This window comes from Dreissena polymorpha, chromosome 8 (assembly GCF_020536995.1).
Source record: "Dreissena polymorpha isolate Duluth1 chromosome 8, UMN_Dpol_1.0, whole genome shotgun sequence".
NCBI classification, from domain to species: domain Eukaryota; kingdom Metazoa; phylum Mollusca; class Bivalvia; order Myida; family Dreissenidae; genus Dreissena; species Dreissena polymorpha.
Window position 1 is genome coordinate 104,826,259 of NC_068362.1, and position 10,855 is coordinate 104,837,113.

The 10,855-nt window shown below is 34.7% G+C and overlaps 1 long non-coding RNA gene across 1 annotated transcript; it reads right to left on the minus strand.

Annotated features, from left to right (window-relative positions):
- Positions 1–658: 658 nt before the first annotated feature.
- Positions 659–10,294, minus strand: LOC127842306 (uncharacterized). Its single transcript, XR_008031536.1, has 4 exons — positions 10,142–10,294; positions 4,857–4,959; positions 4,374–4,492; positions 659–3,362 (listed from the first exon to the last, which is right to left on the minus strand). It is a non-coding gene; the product is annotated as an uncharacterized LOC127842306 (long non-coding RNA).
- Positions 10,295–10,855: the final 561 nt, after the last annotated feature.

Genomic DNA, 10,855 nt, shown 5'->3' on the forward strand with positions numbered 1-10,855 from the left:
AAATCACTTACATATTTACATTATCGACCGGAACAAGTTTTATATAGACATAAAACATAAAGCCGCTGCTCTATTATTGATGGTTTGTTTACAAACAAATGAAAACATAAGAAACAAATATAAGAAAACAAAAACCATACATAAATGCTATTTGATATTAAGGTTAATTTAAAAAGTGTACTTCAACTTTAACGGATATGTTAAAGAAACATGTATCCCCATGCATCGCTTTATTAACATATGTAGTGCTAGTGGCGTATAAGCTTCTAAATAGAAATTACTAAATAAAATTACATCAGAGTTTATATAGATGTCGCGGTGGTGTAGATGATGTGACCGCCTAGCGATCGGGGGTTCGTGGGTTTCGATCTTACTCGGGGAGCGTTTTCATAAACTCCTCTGTAGACACCAAGTACTGGTTCTTCCCAGGAAACGGACTCGACAGTGTCCATATCTGCCAGTAATACCCGCGAGGGGAGTTCGGCAGTATTGAAAGATAGATATTGTTACTACGTTTAAATAAAAGCAATGCTTACACAGCTTTCAGTAGATTCTTTAAAAATCACAACAAATAAGCGTCCAGCCAGAGGCATATATCTAACGTATCTAACGAAATAAAATGGTATTCGTTTTTGCATTATTGACAATTGACTCAAAATACAAACTGGTAACATTTATTTTACGCAAAATAAAATACTTAAAAAAAAAAAAAAAAACACAGTCCACTTCTTAGTGTTAAAAAAAGTCGTAAAATCCTACAGCGTCAAACAGTACGAATGTCTCTTTTAAATGCGGTTAGGATGACAACGATGATAAGTTGATAAGCACTACTGCCCGATACTTAATCTGTGCCCTGCCATAACAAGATTAAGGAGCATTGCATACACACGAATTTTACCACACTAGTTTTAAAATACGTATGTGGGGATTTAGCCAGACTTGAACAATGACATGGTGGAAGGGGCTGAAAAGGGGAAAGGGTGACCTATTTCATAAAAATGTGTCGGGTGGTATATTTTGCTAATTCCACTTCAGTTAATATATTCAAACATCCATTCAGCATAATTCAACGAGGTCTGTTCTTTATTACAATTTGATGTAAATATCAATTAATTCTGCATGTTAATCTATAAAATTGTCAATAGCCAATACAAACGTGTTGGGTGTTCCTGTATTTACCAGATCATTGACAAAGAAAAAAGGGACCAAAAAGGGTGATGAATATTTTAAAAAGGGTGTGGAATCCAAATTATAAAGGAAACCCCCTCTATCTCTGCCATTCTGCTGTAGCTAAATTCCTAACGTATGTTATAAAAACTAATAAAACCCTGCAATTGTTATTAAAAGAAAAAAAAAGGCTTTCCATATCCCGAAAATCACAGAGGGTGCGTTGTTATCTTGTTAAAAATATTGCATTGTTGGCATAAATATTAACCAACAATCGTAAACAAACGTGTTTTATAGCATAATGTTAACAATAACAAAATAAAACATTGCTTAAACAAAATATTTAAACAGAGCAACCGTACAGATCATATTTTTAAGACAATAACTCAGCTCAACGGTATATATATAATCAACAATACACCATGCCATACATTGGTTTGAGATTGAAATCAATAGAGCCGCGTTCTGAGAAAACTGGGCTTAATGCATGTGCGTAAAGTGTCGTCCCAGATAAGCCTGTGCAGTCCGCACAGGCTAATCAGGGACGACACTTTCCGCTTTTATGGTATTTTTAGTTTCAATGAAGTCCCTCCTTACCGAAAATCAAGTTTATGCGGAGAGTGTCGTCCCTGCTTAGCCTGTGCGGACTTCACATGCTAATCTTGGATGACACTTTACGCACATGCATTAAGCCCAGTTTTCTCAGAACAAGGCTCAATAGAGCTATAACCATCAAATTTCCTTCAACTATTACACAATCCTAACTATGAGCTAAAAGGATGTACATACACTGGAGCACAAGCACATTACGGGTAAGACATTATAATGTAATGACGCGTCTAAATAATACATGAAGCCACAGAGTGTTACGCTAGAATGTTTATAATGGAATTCTAAACACGTGCATTAAAGCTCGTAGATGCGGCGTCTCATCTGGGTCTGCGCTGTTTGCTTAAAGGAATTTCTGTAAGAAGTATTCTAAATAGAGAAATAAATATACTAGACATCCCTAATTTTGGAAATAATTTGATACAATTTTGAGGGAAGGGAGAGTCCACTAGGCATAAATGGGTTAATAGCGGACAAGGGGTAACTCCTGATCAGGGACAGCGCAAAGTCCTTGTAGAAATAATACAACAATTTCAGATCGATGTCATCTTGATAAGGGCTTCGTTCAACTCATCACAAGCAAAAGTTTACAGAAAGATAATTCCTCAAGCAACCTGTATCATTACTATACAGAGATCTACTAACTTACTTGAGTCTTTGGGAAAAGGGGCTTAATGCATGTGCGTAAAGTGTCGTCCTAGATTATACTGTGCAGTCCGTTCAGGCTTATCGGCGACGACACTTTCCGCTGTTATGGTATTTACGTTTAAAGAAAGTCTCCTCTTAGCGAAACTCCAGTTTGGTGGAGAAAAGATGGGTAGAACAGGCTCTGGGACAACACTTTTCTCACATGCATTAAGCCCCTTTCCCGAGAGCAAGGTTCATTTTATTGAGTGATCTTTGTTTTATATTACCAACGAACAGCTATGAAACAATAAAAAAGTGTACATGTCCAATATTTTCAACGGATATTACAAATACATTATATGTACACAACTATCCATATAAGACGTTCAACAAAGAATACTTTTATTATACGATTTTTTTTTCAGTTAAAAAAATAGAACAAGAGTTCCGCGGTCGGAGACATATGACCCCCAAACCTATTGACCCAATTTCAATAGGGGTCATCTACTGTCCAAGGCCAATGTACAAGTGATGTATCAAGCCAATCGGTAAATTCGTTGACGAGTTTTTGATCGGAAACGATTTTTACACTTATTGTGATAGTGACCTTGACCTTTGACCTAGTGACCCCAATTTCTATAGGGATCATCTACTGTCCAAGGCCAATGTACATGTGAAGTATCAAGCCAATCGGTCAATCCGTTCACAAGTTGTTGATCGGAAACGAACTGGGTCTACCGACAAACTGACAGACCGAACGATAGACCGACCGACATCCAGCAAAACAATATACCCCCTCTTCTTCGAAGGGGCATAACAATATATGTTTAAAATCGTATAACGTCAGATACAGGTTGCGTGTTTTGGTAGTGCAGTGTAGTAGTTCCCAATGCATCATCCGGATTACTGGTTATACCCAGCGTGCATGACGTTCGTGCTCTGTACAACCACGCTGGACTCTGTAATAAAACGTTTCGAGTATTTAGGAAAGCATTGATTCACTCTGCTTTGGTTTGGAGCATATTTGAAGAGAAAAGGATAAATTCCGAACTCCTTTAAAATACATCGAAAACAATAAACTCAATGAAATGGAATAATTTGCTTGAATCAAATACAACAACTGCAATGTCACGACCCACAGGAACATTGCTCATTATGATTAAGTGTTAACACTTTATACAGTAAACTCTGGTGGTGAGTATGTAACCGAGATTTAGTGGTTTATAACCCGCGCATTAAAAAGGAGATCCCGCCATTTAAATTCAATATACCATCATACTTAGGCTGATGCATTCTGCGAACAGTCTAATAAAGTCAAGCAACGTACATCAAGTGTGTGTAAGTTTCTTCAGGAATATTTAGTACAAGGTGTATCATTTTGAAGTCGCCTCAGTTGAATACAGATAAGAGTACTTGTATAATACTTAAATTGTTTATTATATACTAATATATATTATTGGTTTCATAATCGGATGTTCATGTATAGGATTCTTTTTGCAAATGTAAAAATACAAAATTAAAATATTTTTTTTTTTCAAGAATATTTTGATTCGTTTTTTTAATCGTAAGACAGTTGAGTAGCCAGAGGCGGACTTAAGCTGAGGCAGTCTAAAGGGTCTGGAGACACGACATCCAAATTTACCAAATTTAGTTATTTTTACACTGAACACAAATTCATCAAGTGATTTAGGTCGTGTTTCAAAAAAGGAGTAAATTTGAATTGTATCCCAGCTTTCCTCTAATGATGCGATTAAACGACAATACACTAATATTTTTCTGATAATAAAGTAGGTGGTATTTTATGAACTAATTACTTTCTAATCACTTAATGTAAGTCGACAACAACCTCGACGCGCCTCAGTATGGCTATGACGCTGTAAGGGGTATTTGATCGAACACAACTATGTAATATTCCCTACTTTTACTCGGATTTACATTTTAGGAGATGTATATTTCCCTGTTTAACTCACGTGCTGACTGCATCACCACGGTACGGTCTCTCCTACAGCAGGCGCAGCAACCGCAGCAACACAAGCAGCAAAGTACGATTATACCGACCAGGACAAGGCCGCTAACAATCGGCACCCAGCTGAAATGTGTTAAAATGTATATTTTTTGGCTGAAGCAGGTATGAATTTGTTACAATCTTGATTATTTTTGATTATCAAATGTTTGGACATGTGACTGTAAGAAAAAAAGTATGCGTAAACAAAATATACGAAGAATAGTTTATCAATGAAGGAAATGAGATTATGTCCTATTGCCGACGAAATTATTCCATAATTAATCCCAAACCAAGTTAATTGGTCCGTTAGGGGCTCGAACTTACATAAACCGGATAGAACACATGAAACCCGCACCAACAGTCCAGTGCTCTACTAATTGCCCTAGCCGGATCAAACTTGGAGCTTATAAAAATACGCATGATTATGCAAAAAGTTTGCGTTCCTTACACGTGATCCTCTATCCAGTTTTTGTCTTGGTCCCGATCCTGGAAGGGGACCAGGTCTGACTCATCGTGTGGCCACTTGTTACCATGGCAATCGTCAACTGAAACTAACAAACGAACACATTGTAAAAGTATATGAAAATTATATTCGGCTGAGAGCTGTTCTAAATAAAACTGTTATCGTGTATAACTTCACAAAGCGTAAACCGTAACTACAATGTATATACATCGGGAATGCCAATCGCGAGTAGTCTGTGTATATGTCAGAGTTTATTGTCAGGTCCCTGCGTCTTCTCGACTGCTTGTTTGTGCGCACCTGTCGGCGAGTATTCGATACTCACCTTCGTCATATATGAGTAAGTCTCTGAGATAACAGCGTTTAACCTATTTATGCCTAGTGGACTCTCCCATCCTTCGTCTCATCTAAGTCTACGCTGTTTGCTGACACTTTCCGCTTTTGTGGTCTTTTCTAAACGAAAATCCACTCTAGGCGAAGAGTGTCGTCCCAGATTAGCCGGTGCGGACTGTAGAAGAAGCGGTAATCATAGTTGTAGTCGTAGTAGCAGCAGGCGTACTCGTAGCAGAGTAGTAGTAGTTGTTGTTGTTGCAGTAATCGTAATAGCAGAAGTTAAATAATAAGTAGTAGAAAGCTAACTCGATAGATCGCATCAAGAAACAAATGAATTTTGCACGAACAGTTGATCTTTTATTTTCTTTTTATTAATATTGTCTTCAATTTTACTGTCATATTTCCGGTTTGGCTTATACTTAAGATATTAACATTGTTTTCTTTCTCATTTTCATTTTTTACGAAAATGTGAGCTCACGCCATCATATTTATTTTGACTTTTGTGTAATTTTTCTAGTAATGGGAACGAATATTAGAAAACCGACCAAATATTCTAATCCAAAATTCATATTCAAACAATCTATTTTTTTCTTGAAAATATCTGATATTCTTTATTAAAACTTAAGTTTTTACAAATACAAAGTTGAATTTAGGTTATGTGCTGACGACTGTCGTGTAAGAGTACATGATGTGATAAAGATGTCGTCATTGTTTAACTTTAAAGCAACAAAAATAAAATAGCTGTAAAGCGATACCGGTAACAAAATTCTGATAACACTGTTAACAAAATGCCACAAAACCGAATGGTTGCCGTACAGAACAAAGATCTATCAATAAACAAAGTTTGAAAAAATCGATGTGAGACGGCGGGAGAGCTCGTTTTATCTCTCGGCCCTCTGTTATCTGGCGTTACCATGCGCTACGACAGCTTGTCCACCCACTTGATACCAATAAAAACATAAATTAATTCTCATGACTTCGCACAATAGAACTGTGAAATATACCACAAAGTTTTGATATTTATAATAGCGTTGATACATTAAAAGTGATTTTAAAATAATAAATAAAATATTTGAAAAAATGTGTCAGAGAATCAATAAAAAGGGGCCGTCCAACATATTTTGGCATGTATTAAAATCTTGTCATTAACTTCTGTACATGCTTTTAATAAAGCAATCCTCGTAGTTTCCCAAAATATCGATTCGCGTCGAACGACGCTTGAATCTGTTGGACAGTCCCTTTAAGCAATAACACGTAATAATTATATGTAAGGCCGAGTTAGCGTTGTTTACAAGTACACCTTTCAATACGCCTTTGCCTCAAACGTAATTATTTCTTTTTTTAAATAATGAATAAAGTATAAGTATAAATGCGATATCAAAACCTATAGTCTTTAACTTTATGCATTTAACTTAAATACTTTCGGAGATATTAAATAACGATACTTTGTTACATTTCAGGCCGAGTGAGACTATTTAAAAGTATATAACTTAAAATATCCCGGTGATATTCATTAGCGAAACTTTGTAACATTTCAGGCCGAGTGAGGCTATTTAAAAGTATATAACTTAAAATATCCCGGTGATGTTCATTAGCGAAACTTTGTAACATTTCAGGCCGATGCAGATTTATTTAATAATACACACCTGCTTTTGCCTAGATTTAACTATTTCGTAATTAATATTTCGTATTTAAATATCTTTTTAAAGGTAAACAATCTATAGCCTCAAATGAAGTTGGTGATTTTAACTGAACTAGCTCCGGAGATGTTCTTAGGCGAAACTTTGAAAGATTTCAAGCCGAGTTAGACTTTTTAAAAGTACATGTCTGCCTTTCCCTAAAACGGGATTGTTTCTTTATAAATTCTTCCAATTGACGTATCATTTTAAAGGTTATCGAAAAATTTACACGTATAACAAAACACGTACATAGTCTCGGAGATATTCATTCGCGAATCTTTGTAAGACTTCAGGCTGATGCGGATTTTCTTATTGATAAGTACATTTATAAATTAACGTTGTATAGTTCAATATAAATTGAGAGGTAACATAAAAAGCAATAGCCGGAAATGAATTAAGCGATTTTTACTGAAGCATGTCAGAAGATATTCAGTAGAGAAACTTTCAAAAAAAATTCAGGCCATGCAGACCTTTTGTATTGTTAAGTTTATATCTGCCTTTGCCTTAAACCCTTATTTTATTTATGTTTCTTAATTAAGTATCATTTTAAAATTAATATAAAAATCTAAAGGCTGAAATAGAAATGATGATTTCATATTAAACTGTTCCGGTGATGTTCTCTATATTTTCTAAACGGATCTATTGCTTTATTTAATTTTCCAAATGAGTAAATTTTAGATTAAAATGTTAAACAGGAAATTCATAATTATATTGATTTTACCTTCACTTATTACGGATAAATAATGTAAGCAAGACAATAAACATATCACTGACACATCAGCGATAGAGGCGCAAACGCATTCTCTTCAAGGGGGACCATGTCCCCATTGTGAATTTCTTTATAAATACTGATCAAAACGTTTTCGCAGCCTTGTACATTTTTATATTATCTTTAAAATGATACGTAAATCAGGAGTATTTGTAAAGAAACAATACAGTTTAAGGCACAGGAGCCAGTAAAAAAAAAGTATATGTAAGAAAAATATACTTTTATTTTTACTTTTTTTACTGGCCCCTGTGGTTTAAGGCAAAGACGGATATGTACTCTTGTATATTTCAAGATCTTTGACGCAAACGCATGTGCAGGCATGTGGTGTAAGAACCCATAATGATATTGAAATAAATTAAGACTAATATTGCGTTTCATTATGTTCTCGTGCAAAAATACGAAACTATACTTATCCTGTCACATGCCTTTAAATCAGCCCGATAACCAGGTAACCTAATATCCCAAAAGATATTAGGCTAGATGACCACGTGACCTCAAATATCCGTCAGTTGCTGGACGCGCATGCGCACGCCTGTACTATTTTCTATTTATAAAATATACTTGTTTTCAATAAAAAATACAACATAAGTGTAAAGTACTGTTTGTTTAAAAATTATTATTTTAACAGCATAATTTCGTCTTTGTGTATTGAATTAATAACGATTGACTCGATTTCTGTGTTGTTTAACAAGACGGAAGATAGCCTAAGCGTTTTGCATGACTTGACGTCACAATGTTTTTGCTGCGGCGTGTTTTTTCCCATATTAAATATTTAAACACAAAATACTGGAAAATTATATATTTTAGAAACATGTCAACGAATGTTGTAAATGTGAAAGGATAAATAGAATAATAGGTTGGTGACATGGATGGAGAATGGTTATCTGGCTCGTCGGAGGATCTTATCTTAACTTCCTCCGACTTGCCAGATAACCATTCTTCATCCACGTCACCAACCTATTATTCTTTATATACCCCACATGCTAAAGCGTCCAATCGTCACGAATGAATGATTTTATCGTGAGCTTGCTCAGAATGTAGTCAATGTTCACATTAAAATTATTAACCAAAATCTTACCTGTTTACTGAGATATTCAAGTTTGAAAAGTTTTGCGTTAGACAAGTCTCCAAGTGTGGTTCTTATTGACAAACAAAATTAGCTTCGTGGACATGAATTTTACTGAAAAATCAAAGCAAGTCAAATATCTATAGGTACTCTGTACTAAGTGCACATTGACTTATATTAATTTCATCAACACGTATAGTACATAATCAAGAAAAACATGTTTTATTTTTTTTTGTTAAATATAATGTTGTTGTTTTTCTCTTTTTATAAAAGTGTCTTTGGATTTTTTTGTCATGGCTTAATTATCTGAACTTAAGATAAGATAAGATAAGATTTATTTTGAGTCGGCAAGACATAAATAGACAACATAAGCCATTAAGGCTTTTGAACCGACTATATAAACATGTTTATAAATGTAACAAGTATAAAACAGCTACAATATGAAAATAAAATATAGCAAAATTAAGTTAATAGATATGATATGCATGCTAATAAGTTAATGAAATCACAGTATTACATTCTAATAGTTTTCATACTATTTAAAGAAATATTGTGCAGGAGGCCGCTGATCTTGATCTAAAAGTAGATCTAAAAAATGAAAAATAAAAAAATAAAAAAAATGCCGTAAAGAATTGTGAGTTTAAAGACTAAGAAGAAACCAAACACAAAATGAGCTAAGAAAGTGGGTAAACACGAGGTATCAAATTGAAACAGATTCGAATTGAACTGGTCAGCAGCTTCCTCACAAATAAAAGGTTGCAAGTACACATAAGCAAAAATAAAGTTGACAAGCACAGCAAGTACACATAAGCACATAAAAACTGACAAGTACACATAAGCATATACAAACTGACAAGCACAGCAAGTACATATAAGCACATATAAAACTGACAAGCACAGCAAGTACATATAAGCCCATATAAAACTGACAAGCACAGCAAGTACATATAAGCACATAAAAAAAACTGACAAGTACACATAAGCATATACAAACTGACAAGCACAGCAAGTACTTAAAAATTATGCTTATACTAAATATTAACATAACCACGCCAAAACCACAAATGCTATTCGTGTCTTTTTCTTATTGCAGATAAACAGTTAAACTGTAACGAATGTTAGCTTACCTTCAATCAATTGCTGTTTCCCGAGTTATTAATCATTAACGTGGCACCAGAGTATACAAAAATGAATAAACATTATGAAGTAAGTGTATAGACTACATGCAATAAAAATATGAAACGCAGCTTATTTAACTTAAAATACCTTATTTGCGGATATCTACTCTAGTACAGCATAATCGACTTCGACACTGTATTTATAACATTACAACGGTAACGTCTTCGCATTTTATATCTCAAATTAATGGCAGGCCTATTTCAGATTGTAAAACATGCACTAATATATTTAAAATAAATGCACTTACCCCAAATCACCAATAAACAAACGAATAACACACAAAAAGTATGCATGGTTGTTGCAAGCGTGTCTTGCGTTCGCAATATGATATCGATGATTTAGGAATCGTCACACTCCAGTTTCGTGATACATGTACTTTTGTAAAGAGGGATTGGATGTTTATGCGCATATTATTTCTAAATATAGATCTAATGGGGGTTAGGGCATTTTCTGAAAACCGGTTAGGCACTATAACTTTGGAGAATCTAGGAACCTATAGTCAAGGCTCAGTAACTTCCCTTGTTATATATGAACTTGTTTAACGTCCTTGTTCGAACCACAGGCAGCAGTATCATAAATGTGCCCCCACCCCCGAGCTTACCACAGGGGTTCCAGATTGTTGAATGTACACCTATTGTGTATGGTTTGACTTTTCAACAACGAATATTGACAAAAATACACAGTTTGAAAAAATAACCCTCGTATAGGTATTATATATACACAAGATATGAAACGCACTACATGCCTATTGCTAAAAGATTGTGGAACACACAACGGATTTTAATCATTGTAATTCGGCTTCTTTCTGAGCTGCACCATCAACATTAAAAAAAAAAGAATTATAAAATAATGGGTTCCGAATGTAAGTTGCTGTGAAAGGATATAACACATAAGTGTATTTACTTCAATACATAAAACTTGAGAACAGTTATGTGACTTTGGTGATTGTCCACTTACACTA